This window comes from Jaculus jaculus, chromosome 3 (assembly GCF_020740685.1).
Source record: "Jaculus jaculus isolate mJacJac1 chromosome 3, mJacJac1.mat.Y.cur, whole genome shotgun sequence".
NCBI classification, from domain to species: domain Eukaryota; kingdom Metazoa; phylum Chordata; class Mammalia; order Rodentia; family Dipodidae; genus Jaculus; species Jaculus jaculus.
Genome location: NC_059104.1, coordinates 129833495 through 129847545, shown reverse-complemented (window position 1 = coordinate 129847545; position 14051 = coordinate 129833495). Strand labels below are relative to the sequence as shown.

The 14051-nt window shown below is 48.7% G+C and overlaps 8 non-coding genes across 8 annotated transcripts; all 8 read left to right on the top strand.

The window, feature by feature from the left end:
• The first annotated feature begins 569 nt into the window (after positions 1-569).
• On the top strand, positions 570-649 carry LOC123459829. Its single transcript, XR_006636566.1, has one exon. It is a non-coding gene; the product is annotated as a small nucleolar RNA SNORD115 (small nucleolar RNA).
• A 1694-nt stretch (positions 650-2343) lies between these two features.
• Positions 2344-2423, top strand: LOC123459811. The gene has a single exon (XR_006636549.1). It is a non-coding gene; the product is annotated as a small nucleolar RNA SNORD115 (small nucleolar RNA).
• Positions 2424-4175: 1752 nt separating this feature from the next.
• LOC123459795 lies at positions 4176-4255 on the top strand. Its single transcript, XR_006636533.1, has one exon. It is a non-coding gene; the product is annotated as a small nucleolar RNA SNORD115 (small nucleolar RNA).
• A 1693-nt stretch (positions 4256-5948) lies between these two features.
• On the top strand, positions 5949-6028 carry LOC123459789. The gene has a single exon (XR_006636527.1). It is a non-coding gene; the product is annotated as a small nucleolar RNA SNORD115 (small nucleolar RNA).
• A 1755-nt stretch (positions 6029-7783) lies between these two features.
• On the top strand, positions 7784-7863 carry LOC123459794. The gene has a single exon (XR_006636532.1). It is a non-coding gene; the product is annotated as a small nucleolar RNA SNORD115 (small nucleolar RNA).
• A 1694-nt stretch (positions 7864-9557) lies between these two features.
• Positions 9558-9637, top strand: LOC123459788. Its single transcript, XR_006636526.1, has one exon. It is a non-coding gene; the product is annotated as a small nucleolar RNA SNORD115 (small nucleolar RNA).
• A 1758-nt stretch (positions 9638-11395) lies between these two features.
• Positions 11396-11475, top strand: LOC123459823. The gene has a single exon (XR_006636560.1). It is a non-coding gene; the product is annotated as a small nucleolar RNA SNORD115 (small nucleolar RNA).
• A 1702-nt stretch (positions 11476-13177) lies between these two features.
• Positions 13178-13257, top strand: LOC123459787. Its single transcript, XR_006636525.1, has one exon. It is a non-coding gene; the product is annotated as a small nucleolar RNA SNORD115 (small nucleolar RNA).
• The last annotated feature ends 794 nt before the right edge of the window (positions 13258-14051 follow it).

The window sequence follows — 14051 nt, the reverse complement described above, 5'->3', positions numbered from 1 at the left end:
TGTATGCTCCCTCTACATGTTCCATTGTTCACATGTAGGGACGTGAGATGTCCCGATATGTCCGGATAGACTCCCATTTGAGGAAGATCCCCTAGAACCATATCGAGGATACAGACAACACTTGTTCCTTGGGTTGCAATGTTCTTCAGAACTAGGAATGTGTAGGATGAAAATGGATAGTAGTGTTCAGCAGGGACCCTTTCAGCCAACCATCACAAGATGATTCTCAGAAATGGAAGGTCCTGCTAAGCTCGCACATACCAAGTAGATCCTATGTCCTGGGCCTCCCAGAAAGTTTATAATTCAGAAATGATCCATGCAGTCAATAAGCAGCCATCAGAGCCCAGTGTACTTTGCAACCCTTTGATTCAGGTGGGCAGGACATCTGGCTTCACTCTATTCAGACAGAAGTCAAAAACTGGAAACTCTTTGTCGAAGCCTCCAGAAGCTCAAGACACCTCTCTGAGACTACTGTAGCTCATGCCTTTCGAGCTGCTGTCTTACCTGGTAAGCAAAAAGTGGGCCCAGAGAATAAGTATGCTTGGTAGGGGAGTGATAGGTTCTGTGCTGGGTCAATGATGATACAGTTTCTGTCATGAAGAGTGGTGATAACATAAAAATCATGCTCAATAGGATTACACTGAGGCCCAGCCAAGGATGCACTTTCATGGACGTGGGGTGTCGGCACACTTGGCTCCCCTTACGTGCACAAATTTTCATATTCCGAAGTCTCCATGGTCATGCTTAAGTGTACGATCATGGGCACTTGTCATGTCCAGCACATGTCTGCATAGTAGGGAAGTATCACATCAGATCTTGCTGCTAAGGGGTGACCTCTTGCAGGGTTCCAATAAGGGCTATCCATCTTTCTTAACCTCCCTTCCTTATGTCTTGTCTTCCATTGAGACCTTTTTGCCAGGAGTACCTGTGACATTGTCCTACCTGTGGGACTGGAACTCTAGGAATTTGATCCGTTAAGGACCATGTGTGGATAGTCTGAGAAAATGCGCAGGTGTTCATTGGAAAGGTATGCTGTGATTAGAAGAGCCAGTTGAGGTATTTGCTGCTCAGGACAGCCATATCTCTTTCTTATCTGACCAAACCATATTTCGTTGCATGAGTAAGAAAGGGTGGCCCCCACTAGACCCATAGGGACTTGAGTCCAGGGAGGATGTGAACATCCCTGATTATTAGAAGGTTGGACCAGTTGCCGACAGAAAAGGCTCCTCCGAGATTATGAGGGCCTTAGATCTCCGAACACATTGGCCACCTTGCTATAGGCATGTCCTTGAGTCAAGGGGTTCTGTTGGACCTGGAGGCAAGGGACCCTCCCCAGATCTTCCTTCACCACTCTGGTTTCTATTTTGAGGGCTAATGCCAACAGCCGAGTATGGAAGGCACACCGAGTTAGGGTCCCTGCATCAGGGAAGGACTTGTGCTGTAAGCAGTTAAAAGTGAATCAGAGAGGCGGCGTACTTGTTATTCTGCTGCTTGCCCTCTTCAATATATCTTCTCTGGACAGGATTGATAGCGACTTCCTTGTGAAGGACCACGTCCAGGTGTTTGCATCCTGAACGCGTTGGTACCAAGTAGATCTAAAGGGCAGTCCATGTCAAGCACCTGTCCCATCAGTGTTACGCACATGTTCATGAGACACACAGCATGTGTGTGTCCAGGGGAGGGATTCTCCCAACAAAAGTCTCAATGTCGAACAGAGTCCTCCGTCCATTGGGTTGCGGCCCAAGGTTGGCCATGAGTGTCTGGTTCACAAAGGACACAATCTCCAAAGGCATAGGCGCAGTGCTACGGGGACATCCAAAATATATATCTACAGATCTCATTGTTTACTGGAGAGCAAGTGATAGGCCACAGAGGTGTGTTATTCCGGGTGGGTCCAAATTTGGAGCAAGCAATTAGTACGATTATACAGGATGCAAAGTCGTGTTAGTTGTCAAAAGAGCCACCTTTTTCCAAACATTATCAGGGGAATCAAGGACACAGTAGCTGAGAATAGGATTGGCAAAGCATTTCCCACGTCCACGGAGTCTGTGTCTTGTTCCTCCCCAGGTAGGTCCGAACTGAGAAATGATCAGCGCAGTCTGTAGGTAGACATCAAGCTCCACTGTGGCATCCCACCCCATATCATGTGTGCTGTCTTCCTTTTCTTCTACAGGCCAAGGGGAGGTAGACCTTGAGTTCTCCCTTTCCTGATGCCAACAGGTGTGCAAGAGACCATCTCTGAGTCCAGTGGATATCCTGCCCCCTGATTCGCTCTCCTGACCCTGTAAGGCTACACAGGGACCTGTGAACAAAGCATGCTTGGGGAGGGCTGGGTCTTGTCCTGGGTCAATGATGACAATCTTCCTGTCATGAAGAGCTATGATGACATAAAAATCATGCTCAATAGGATTACGCTGAGGCCCGGGCAAAAAACCTCCAACCAGAAATGGGAGTGTGGTCTGAAGTGCTTTGGCTAGGGCCAGGAATTTAGGAGCTGACATCCACAAGCCATTTCTCATGGCATATGAGGAGAAATTGTCCAATGTTTGCCCTCCTAGTGAAGTACGCATACACCAAATCAGATCTGGCCGCCAAAGATCACCTCACTCAGGGATACTATATGGGCTGTGGTTCTTTGCGCAGCTCCCTTCCTGACCTTTGCTCATTCAGACTCAGGTAACCTTGTCCCCAGGAGGAACACACCTTTTTGTCCTGCACAGGTGAGTAGACCACTGTGATTTTGGGCCACGTGTACTATTGTGATTAACAAAGCGAGAACATCTGCTCTACGTTGGGAAGAAAGGATACACCTGCAAGAGCCATTGGTTGCTTTCTGTGCTGCAGCAAAGCCCCAAGTTTTCCTTACCTCAACAAAGGCATGAGGTCTGGATGTGCGGAAGTCCTGCTATGCCTTTGGGCAATGTGGAATAGACTTCTGTGTCCCTAGAGGAAATTCTGAGTATTAGAATGGGTGCACAGGTGCAGTCGGCAAAGCCGTACAAGAGGTCTCAAGGCCCTTGTGTCCACAGAGTGGGGAACCTCTTGGCCAAATACCCATTGGCATGTGTCTGGCTTGGATTGTTATTTCTGACCCTTGATTCTCAGGCCCCAGAACACATCTGGATTCAGCTCTGTGGATCCTGATGGAGGTCCAGGGTAAGAGTCCGAGTCACATAGAGTAGGAAGCAGGTGACAGCCCTACTTCAGGAAATGATATTATATGGGTTATGTCCATAGGACAGGTGATGAGTTCCAGTGTGGTCTTGGCCCTACACCGGGCTTGATGATTCTTCTCTGGCCGTGGATTCCTGATGAAACAGGTTTCCAGTTGAACTAAGCCTTGTCCCCGGGTATACTCTCCTTAGAGAGACGTCCATACTAAGGTGCTTTCGAACCATGGTATGCCCTTGGAGACTGAGTGCTAGAGAGTATGGGCCGGTCCTGGGAGATCAGGCAACAAGGAAAGTTTGAAAAGGAACAGATCCAATTTTTGCCCTATATACTCTCCCAGCTCCTGCCATGAGGGGCTAGTCCTTTGAGGACACCCTGTGCAAACCTTCACCCATGAGTCTGACTCCACACAGCATCCACATCAAGGACGTGATGTATGCTTCCTCTACGTATTCCATTGTTCACAAGTAGGGACGTGAGATGTCCCGATATGTCCTGATAGACTCCCATTTTTGGAAGATCCCCTAAAACCATATCGAGGAAACAGGCAACACTTGTTCCCATGGGTTGCAATTTTCTTCAGAACTAGGAATGTGTAGGGTGAAAATGGGTAGTAGTGTTCAGCAGGGACCCTTTCAGCCAACCATCACAAGTTGATTCTCAAAAATGTAAGGTCCTGCTAAGCTCGCGCATACCATGTAGATACTATGTCCTGGGCCTCCCAGAAAGTTTATAATTCAGAAATGATCCATGCAGTCAATAAGCAGCCATCAGAGCCCAGTGTACTTTGCAACCCTGTGATTCAGGTGGGCAGGACATCTGGCTTCTCTCAATTCAGATAGAGGTCAAAAACTGGAAACTCTTTGTCGGAAGCCTCCAGAAGCTCAAGACACCTCTATGAGACTACTGTAGCTCATGCCTTTGGAGCTGCTGTCTCACCTGGTAGGCAAAATGTGGGGCCAGAGAGGAAGTATGCTTGGTAGGGGCGTGCTAGGTTCTGTGCTGGGTCAATGATGATACCCTTTCTGTCATGAAGAGTGGTGATGACATAAAAATCATGCTCAATAGGATTACGCTGAGGCCCAGCCAAGGATGCACTTTCATGGACGTGGGGTGTCGGCAGACTTGGCACCCGGTACGTGCAAAAATTTTCATATTCCGAAGTCTCCATGGTCATGCTTAAGCGTAGGTTCATGGGCACTTGTCATTTCCAGCCCGTCTCTGCACAGTACCGAAGTATCACATCAGATCTTGCTGCTCAGGGGTGACCTCTTGCAGGGTTCCAATACAGGCTATCCCTCTTTGTTAACCTCCCTTCCTTATGTTTTGTCTTCCATTGAGACCTCTTTGACAGGAGTACCATTGCCATTGTCCTACCTGTGGGACTGGACCTCTAGGACTTTGATCCGTTAACGACCATGTGTGGATAGTCTGAGAAGATGTGCAGGTGTTTATTGGGAAGTTATGCTGTGATTAGAAGAACCAGTTGAGGTATTGCTGCTCAGGACAGCCATATCTCTTTCTTATCTGCCCAAAACATATCTCGTTGCATGAGTAAGGAAGGGTGGCCCCCCCTAGATCCATAAGGACTTGAGTCCCGGGAGAATGTGGACATCCCTGATTATTAGAAGTTGGACCAGTTGCCGCCAGAAAAGTGTCCTCCGAGATTATGAGGGCCTTAGGTCTGCGAACATATTGGCCGCCTGGCTATGGGCATGTCCTTGAGTCAAGGGGTTCTGTTGGACCTGGAGGCAAGGGACCCTCCCCAGATCTTCCTTCACCAGTGTGGTTTCTATTTTGAGGGCTAAGGCCAACAGCCGAGTATGGAAGGCACACCGAGTTAGGGTCCCTGCATCAGGGAAGGACTTGTGCTGTAAGCAGTTAAAAGTGAATCAGAGAGTCGGTGTACTTGTTATTTTGTTGCTTGCCCTCTTCAATATATCTTCTCTGGACTGCATTGATAGGGACTTCTTTGTGAAGGACCCCGTCAAGGTGTTTGCATCCTGAACGCATTGGTACCAAATAGATCTAAAAGGCAGTCCATGTCAAGCAGCTATCCCATCAGTGTTACGCACATGTACATGAGACACACAGCATGTGTGTGTCCAGGGGAGGGATTCTCCCAACAAAAGTCTCAATGTCTAACAGAGTCCTCTGTCCATTGGGTTGCGGCCCAACTTTGGCCATGAGTGTCTGCTTCACAAAGGACACAATCCCCAAAAGCCTAGGCACAGAGCTACGGGGACTTCCAAAATATATATCTACAGATCTCATTGTTTACTGGAGAGCAAGTTATAGGCCACAGAGGTGTGTTATTCCTGGTGGGTCCAAATTTGGAGCAAGCAATTAGTACGATTATACAGGATGCAAACTCGTTTTAAGTTTCAAGAGAGCCACCTTTTCCCAAACATTATCAGGGGAATCAAGGACACAGCAGCTGAGAATAGGATTGGCAAAGCATTTCCCACATCCACGGAGTCTGTCTCTTGTTCCCCCCCGGGTAGGTCCGAACTGAGAAATGATAAGCCAAGTCCTTAGGTAGACATGAAGCTCCACTGTGCTATCCCACGCCATGTCTTGTGTGCTTTCTTCCTTTTCATTCTACAGGCCAAGGGGAGGTAGACCTTGAGTTCTCCCTTTCCTGATGCCTACAGGTGTGCAAGAGACCATCTCTGAGTCCAGTGGATATCCTGCCCCCTGATTCGCTCTCCTGACCCTGTAAGGCTACACAGGGACCTGTGAACAAAGCATGCTTGGGGAGGGCTGGGTCTTGTCCTGGGTCAATGATGACAATCTTCCTGTCATGAAGAGCGATGATGACATAAAAATCATGCTCAATAGGATTACGCTGAGGCCCGGGCAAAAATCCTCCTACCAGAAATGGGAGTGTGGTCTGAAGTGCTTTGGCGAGGGCCAGGAATTTAGGAGCTGACGTCCACAAGCCATTTCTCATGGCATATGAGGAGAAATTGTCCAATGTTTGCCCTCCCAGTGAAGTACGCATACACCAAATCAGATCTGGCTGCCAAAGATCACTTCACTCATGGATACTATATGGGCTGTGTTTCTTTGGGCAGCTCCCTTCCTGACCTTTGCTCTTTCAGATTCAGGTACCCTTGTCCCCAGGAGGAACACACCTTTTTGTCCTGCACAGGTGATTAGACCACTGTGATTTTGGGCCACATGAGGTACTATTGTGATTAACAAAGGGAGAACATCTGCTCTACGTTGGGAAGAAAGGATACACCTGCAAGAGCCATTGGTTGCTTTCTGTGCCGCAGGAAAGCCCCAAGTTTTGCTTACCTCAACAAAGCCATGAGGTCAGGATGTGTGGAAGTCCTGCTATGCCTTTGGCCAATGTGGAATAGACTTCTGTGTCCCTAGAGAATATTCTGAGAATTAGAATGGGTGCACAGGTGCAGTCGGCGAAGCCGTACAAGACTTCTCATGGCCCTTGTGTCCACAGAGTGGCGAACCTCTGGCCCAAATACCCATTGGCATGTGTCTGGCTTGGATTGTCATTTCCGAACCTTGATTCTCAGGACCCAGAACACATGTGGATTCAGCTCTGTGGATCCTGATGGAGATCCATGGAAAGAGCCCGAGTCACATAGACTAGGAAACAGGTGACGGCCCTACTTCAGGAAATGATATTATATAGGTGATGTGCATAGGACAGTTGCTGACTTCCAGTGTGGCCTTGGCGCTACACCGGCCCTTATGATTCTTCTCTGGCCATGGATTCCTGATGAAACAGGTTTCCAGTTGAACTAAGCCTCGTCCCCGGGTATGCTCTCCTTAGAGAGACGTCCATGCTAAGGTGCTTTCGAACCATAGTATGCCCTTGGAGACTGGGTGCTAGAGAGTATGGGCCGGTCCAGGGAGATCAGGCAACAAGGAAAGTTTGGAGAGGAACAGATCCCCTTTTTGCCCTATATTCTCTTCCAGCATCAGCCATGCGGGGCTAGTACTTTGAGGACACCCTGTACAAACCTTCACACATGAGTCTGACTCCACACAGCATCCACAACAGGGACGTGATATATGCTCCCTCTACATATTCCATTGTTCACATGTAGGGATGTCAGATGTCCCGATATGTCCGGATAGACTCCCATTAGAGGAAGATCCCCTAGAACCATATCGAGGATACAGACAACACTTGTTCCCGTGGGTTGCAATTTTCTTCAGAACTAGGAATGTGTAGGATGAAAATGGGTAGTAGTGTTCAGCAGGGACCCTTTCAGCCAACCATCACACGTTGATTCTCAGAAATGGAAGGTCCTGCTAATCTCGCACATACCAAGTAGAACCTATGTCCTGGGCCCCCCAGAAAGTTTATAATTCAGAAATGATCCATGCAGTCAATAAGCAGCCTTCAGAGCCCAGTGTCCTTTGCAACCCTGTGAATCAGGTGGGCAGGACATCTGGCTTCCCTCAATACAGAGAGAGGTCAAAAACTGGAAACTCTTTGTCGGAAGCCTCCAGAAGCTCAAGACACCGCCCTGAGACTACTGTAGCTCATGCCTTTGGAGCTCCTGTCTCACCTGGTAAGCAAAAAGTGGGCCCAGAGAGGAAGTATGCTTGGTAGTGGCGTGATAGGTTCTGTGCTGGGTCAATGATGATACCCTTTCTGTCATGAAGAGTGGTGATGACATAAAAATCATGCTCAATAGGATTACGCTGAGGCCCAGCCAAGGATGCACTTTTATAGACGTGGGGTGTCGGCACACTTGGCGCCCTGTACGTGCAAAAATTTTCATATTCCGAAGTCTCCATGGTCATGCTTAAGCGTAGGATCATGGGCACTTGTCATTTCCAGCCCGTCTCTGCACAGTACGGAAGTATCACATCAGATCTTGCTGCTCAGGGGTGACCTCTTGCAGGGTTCCAATACAGGCTACCCTCTTTGTTAACCTCCCTTCCTTATGTTTTGTCTTCCATTGAGACCTCTTTGTCAGGAATACCTTTGCCATTGTCCTACCTGTGGGACTGGACCTCTAGTACTTTGATCCGTTAAGTACCATGTGTGGATAGTCCGAGAAGATGCGCAGGTGTTCATTGGGAAGGTATGCTGTGATTAGAAGAGCCAGTTGAGGTATTTCTTGCTCAGGACAGCCATATCTCTTTCTTATCTGCCCAAACCATATCTCGTTGCATGAGTAAGAAAGGGTGGCCCCCACTAGAACCATAGGGACTTGACTCCAGGGAGGATGTGGTCATCCCTGATTATTAGAAGGTTGGACCAGTTGCCGGCAGAAAAGGCTCCTCCGAGGTTATGAGGGCCTTAGATCTGCGAACACATTGGCCACCTGGCTATGGGCATGTCCTTGAGTCAAGGGGTTCTGTTGGACCTGGAGGCAAGGGACCCTCCCCAGATCTTCCTTCACCACTCTGGTTTCTATTTTGAGGGCTAAGGCCAACAACCGATTATGGAAGGCACACCGAGTTAGGGTCCCTGCATCAGGGATGGACTTGTGCTGTAAGCAGTTAAAAGTGAATCAGAGAGGCGGCGTACTTGTTATACTGCTGCTTGCTCTCTTCAATATATCCTCTCTGGACAGGATTGATAGGGACTTCCTTGTGAAGGAACCCCTCCAGGTGTTTGCATCCTGAATGCCTTGGTACCAAATAGATCTAAAGGGCAGTCCATATCAAGCAGCTGTCCCATCAATGTTACGCACATGTAGATGAGACACACAGCATGTGTGTGTCCAGGAGAGGGATTCCCCCAAGAAAAGTCTCAATGTCTAACAGAGTCCTCTGTCCATTGGGTTGTGGCCCAACATTGGCCATGAGTGTCTGGTTCACAAAGGACACAATCCCCAAAGGCCTAGGCGTAGAGCTACGGGGACTTCCAAAATATATATCTACAGATCTCATTGTTTACTGGAGAGCAAGTGATAGGCCACAGAGGTGTGTTATTCCTGGTGGGTCCAAATTTGGAGCAAGCAATTAGTACGATTATACAGGATGCAAAGTCGTGTTCGTTGTCAAGAGAGCCACCTTTTCCCAAACATGATCAGGGGAATCAAGGACACAGTAGCTGAGAATAGGATTGGCAAAGCATTTCCCACGTCCACGGAGTCTGTGTCTTGTTCCTCCCCAGGTAGGTCCGAACTGAGAAATGATCAGCGCAGTCCATAGGTAGACATCAAGCTCCACTGTGCTATCCCACGCCATGTCTTGTGTGCTTTCTTCCTTTTCATTCTACAGGCCAAGGGGAGGTAGACCTTGAGTTCTCCCTTTCCTGATGCCTACAGGTGTGCAAGAGACCATCTCTGAGTCCAGTGGATATCCTGCCCCCTGATTCGCTCTCCTGACCCTGTAAGGCTACACAGGGACCTGTGAACAAAGCATGCTTGGGGAGGGCTGGGTCTTGTCCTGGGTCAATGATGACAATCTTCCTGTCATGAAGAGCGATGATGACATAAAAATCATGCTCAATAGGATTACGCTGAGGCCCGGGCAAAAATCCTCCTACCAGAAATGGGAGTGTGGTCTGAAGTGCTTTGGCGAGGGCCAGGAATTTAGGAGCTGACGTCCACAAGCCATTTCTCATGGCATATGAGGAGAAATTGTCCAATGTTTGCCCTCCCAGTGAGGTACGCATACACCAAATCAGATCTGGCTGCCAAAGATCACCTCACTCAGGGATACTATATGGGCTGTGGTCCTTTGGGCAGCTCCCTTCCTGACCTTTGCTCTTTCAGTCTCAGGTACCCATGTCCCCAGGAGGAACACACCTTTTTGTCCTGCACAGGTGAGTACACTACTGTGATTTTGGGCCACATGAGGTACTATTGTGATTAACAAAGCGAGAACATCTGCTCTACGTTGGGAAGAAAGGATACACCTGTAAGAGCCATTGGTTGCTTTCTGTGCCGCAGGAAAGCCCCAAGTTTTCCTTACCTCAACAAAGCCATGAGGTCAGGATGTGTGGAAGTCCTGCTATGCCTTTGGCCAATGTGGCATAGACTTCTGTGTCCCTAGAGAGAATTCTGAGAATTAGAATGGGTGCACATGTGCAGTCGGCGAAGCCTTAAACGACTTCTCAAGGCCCTTGTGTCCACAGAGTTGCGAACCTCTTGGCCAAATACCCATTGGCATGTGTCTGGCTTGGATTGTCATTTCCGACCCTTGATTCTCAGGACACAGAACACACCTGGATTCAGCTCTGTGGATCCTGATGGAGGTCCAGGGAAAGAGCCCGAGTCACATAGAGTAGGAAGCAGGTGACAGCCCTACTTCAGGAAATGATATTATATGGGTGATGTGCATAGGGCAGCTGCTGAGATCCAGTGTGGCCTTGGCGTTACACCGGCTCTTATGATTCTTCTCTGGCCATGGATTCCTGATGAAACAGGTTTCCAGTTGAACTAAGCCTCATCCCCGGGTATGCTCTCCTTAAGGAGACGTCCATAATAAGGTGTTTTTGAACCATGGTATGCCCTTGGAGACTGAGTGCTAGAGAGTATGGGCTGGTCCAGGGAGATCAGACAACAAGGAAAGTTTGGAGAGGAACAGATCCCCTTTTTGCCCTATATTCTCTCCAAGCACCTGCCATGAGGGGCTAGCCCTTTGAGGACACCCTGTGCAAACCTTCATCCATGAGTCTGACTCCACACAGCATCCACAACAGGGACGTGATGTATGCTCCCTCTACATGTTCCATTGTTCACATGTAGGGACGTGAGATGTCCCGATATGTCCGGATAGACTCCCATTTGAGGAAGATCCCCTAGAACCATATCGCGGATACAGACAACACTTGTTCCCGTGGGTTGCAATTTTCTTCAGAACTAGGAATGTGTAGGATGAAAATGGTTAGTAGTGTTCAGCAGGGACCCTTTCAGTCAACCATCACAAGTTGATTCTCAGAAATGGAAGGTCCTGCTAAGCTCGCACATACCAAGTAGATCCTATGTCCTGGGACTCCCAGAAAGTTTATAATTCAGAAATGATCCATGCAGTCAATAAGCAGCCATCAGAGCCCAGTGTACTTTGCAACCCTGTGATTCAGGTGGGCAGAACATCTGGCTTCTCTCTATTCAGACAGAAGTCAAAACCTGGAAACTCTTTATCGGAAGCCTCCAGAAGCTCAAGAAGGCACCTCTCTGAGACTACTGTAGCTCATGCCTTTGGAGCTGCTGTCTGACCTGGTAAGCAAAAAGTGGGCCCAGAGAGGAAGTATGCTTGGTAGGGGCGTGGTAGGTTCTGTGCTGGGTCAATGATGATACCCTATCTGTCATGAAGAGTGGTGATGACATAAAAATCATGCTCAATAGGATTACGCCGAGGCCCAGCCAAGGAAGCCCTTACATGGATGTGGGGTGTCGGCAGCCTTGGCTCCCCGTATGTGCACAAATTTTCATATTCAGAAGTCTCCATGGTCATGCTTACACGTAGGATCATGTGCACTTGTCATTTCCAGCCCGTCTGCACAGTACGGACGTATCACATCAGATAATGCTGCTCAGGGGTGAACTCTTGCAGGGATCCAATAAGGGCTATCCCTCTTTGTTAACCTCCCTTCCTTATGTTTTGTCTTCCATTGAGACCTCTTTGTCAGGAGTACCTTTGCCATTGTCCTACCTGTGGGACTGGACCTCTAGTACTTTGATCCGTTAAGGACCATGTGTGGATAGTCCGAGAAGATGCGCAGGTGTTCATTGGGAACGTATGCTGTGATTAGAAGAGCCAGTTGAGGTATTCGCTGCTCAGGACAGCCATATCTCTTTCTTATCTGTCCAAACCATATCTCAGTGCATGAATAAGGAAGCGTGGCCCCCACTAGACCCATAGGGACTTGAGTCCAGGGAGAATGGGTAGGATGTGGACATCCCTGATTATTAGAAATTTGGAGCAGATGCCGCCAAGAAAGGCTCCTCCGAGGTTATGAGGGCCTTAGATCTGCGAACACATTGGCCACCTGGCCATGGGCTTGTCCTTGAGTCAAGGGGTTCTGTTGGACCTGGAGGCAAGGGACCCTCCCCAGATCTTCCTTCACCACTCTGGTTTCTATTTTGAGGGCTAAGGCCAACAGCCGAGTATGGAAGGCACAGCGAGTTAGGGTCCCTGCATCAGGCAAGGACTTTTGCTGTAAGCCGTTAAAAGTGAATCAGAGAGGCAGCGTACTTGTTATTCTGCTGCTTACCCTCTTCAATATATCTTCTCTGGACAGGATTGATAGGGACTTCTTTGTGAAGGACCCCGTCCAGGTGTTTGCATCCTGAACGCGTTGGTACCAAATAGATCTAAAGGGCAGTCCATGTCAAGCAGCTGTCCCATCAGTGTTACACACATGTACATGAGACACACAACATGTGTGTGTCCAGGGGAGGGATTCTCCCAACAAAAGTCTCAATGTCGAACGGAGTCCGCTGTCCATTGGGTTGGGGCCCAACGTTGACCATGAGTGTCTGGTTCACAAAGGACACAATCCCCAAAGGCCTAGGCGCAGAACTACGGGGACTTCCAAAATCTATATCTACAGATCTCATTGTTTACTGGAAAGGAAGTGATAGGCCACAGAGGTGTATTTTTCCTGGTGGGTCCAAATTTGTAGCAAGGACTTAGTACGATTATACAGGATGCAAAGTCGTGTTAGTTGTCAAAAGAGCCACCTTTTCCCAAACATTATTATGGGAATCAAGGACACAGCAGCTGAGAATAGGATTGGCAAAGCATTTCCCATGTCCACGGAGTCTGTGTCTTGTTCCTCCCCAGGTAGGTCCGAACTGAGAAATGATCAGCGCAGTCCGTAGGTAGACATCAAGCTCCACTGTGCTATCCCACGCCATGTCTTGTGTGCTTTCTTCCTTTTCATTCTACAGGCCAAGGGGAGGTAGACCTTGAGTTCTCCCTTTCCTGATGCCTACAGGTGTGCAAGAGACCATCTCTGAGTCCAGTGGATATCCTGCCCCCTGATTCGCTCTCCTGACCCTGTAAGGCTACACAGGGACCTGTGAACAAAGCATGCTTGGGGAGGGCTGGGTCTTGTCCTGGGTCAATGATGACAATCTTCCTGTCATGAAGAGCGATGATGACATAAAAATCATGCTCAATAGGATTACGCTGAGGCCCGGGCAAAAATCCTCCTACCAGAAATGGGAGTGTGGTCTGAAGTGCTTTGGCGAGGGCCAGGAATTTAGGAGCTGACGTCCACAAGCCATTTCTCATGGCATATGAGGAGAAATTGTCCAATGTTTGCCCTCCCAGTGAAGTACGCATACACCAAATCAGATCTGGCTGCCAAAGATCACTTCACTCATGGATACTATATGGGCTGTGTTTCTTTGGGCAGCTCCCTTCCTGACCTTTGCTCTTTCAGATTCAGGTACCCTTGTCCCCAGGAGGAACACACCTTTTTGTCCTGCACAGGTGATTAGACCACTGTGATTTTGGGCCACATGAGGTACTATTGTGATTAACAAAGGGAGAACATCTGCTCTACGTTGGGAAGAAAGGATACACCTGCAAGAGCCATTGGTTGCTTTCTGTGCCGCAGGAAAGCCCCAAGTTTTGCTTACCTCAACAAAGCCATGAGGTCAGGATGTGTGGAAGTCCTGCTATGCCTTTGGCCAATGTGGAATAGACTTCTGTGTCCCTAGAGAATATTCTGAGAATTAGAATGGGTGCACAGGTGCAGTCGGCGAAGCCGTACAAGACTTCTTATGGCCCTTGTGTCCACAGAGTGGCGAACCTCTGGCCCAAATACCCATTGGCATGTGTCTGGCTTGGATTGTCATTTCCGAACCTTGATTCTCAGGACCCAGAACACATGTGGATTCAGCTCTGTGGATCCTGATGGAGATCCATGGAAAGAGCCCGAGTCACATAGACTAGGAAACAGGTGACGGCCCTACTTCAGGAAATGA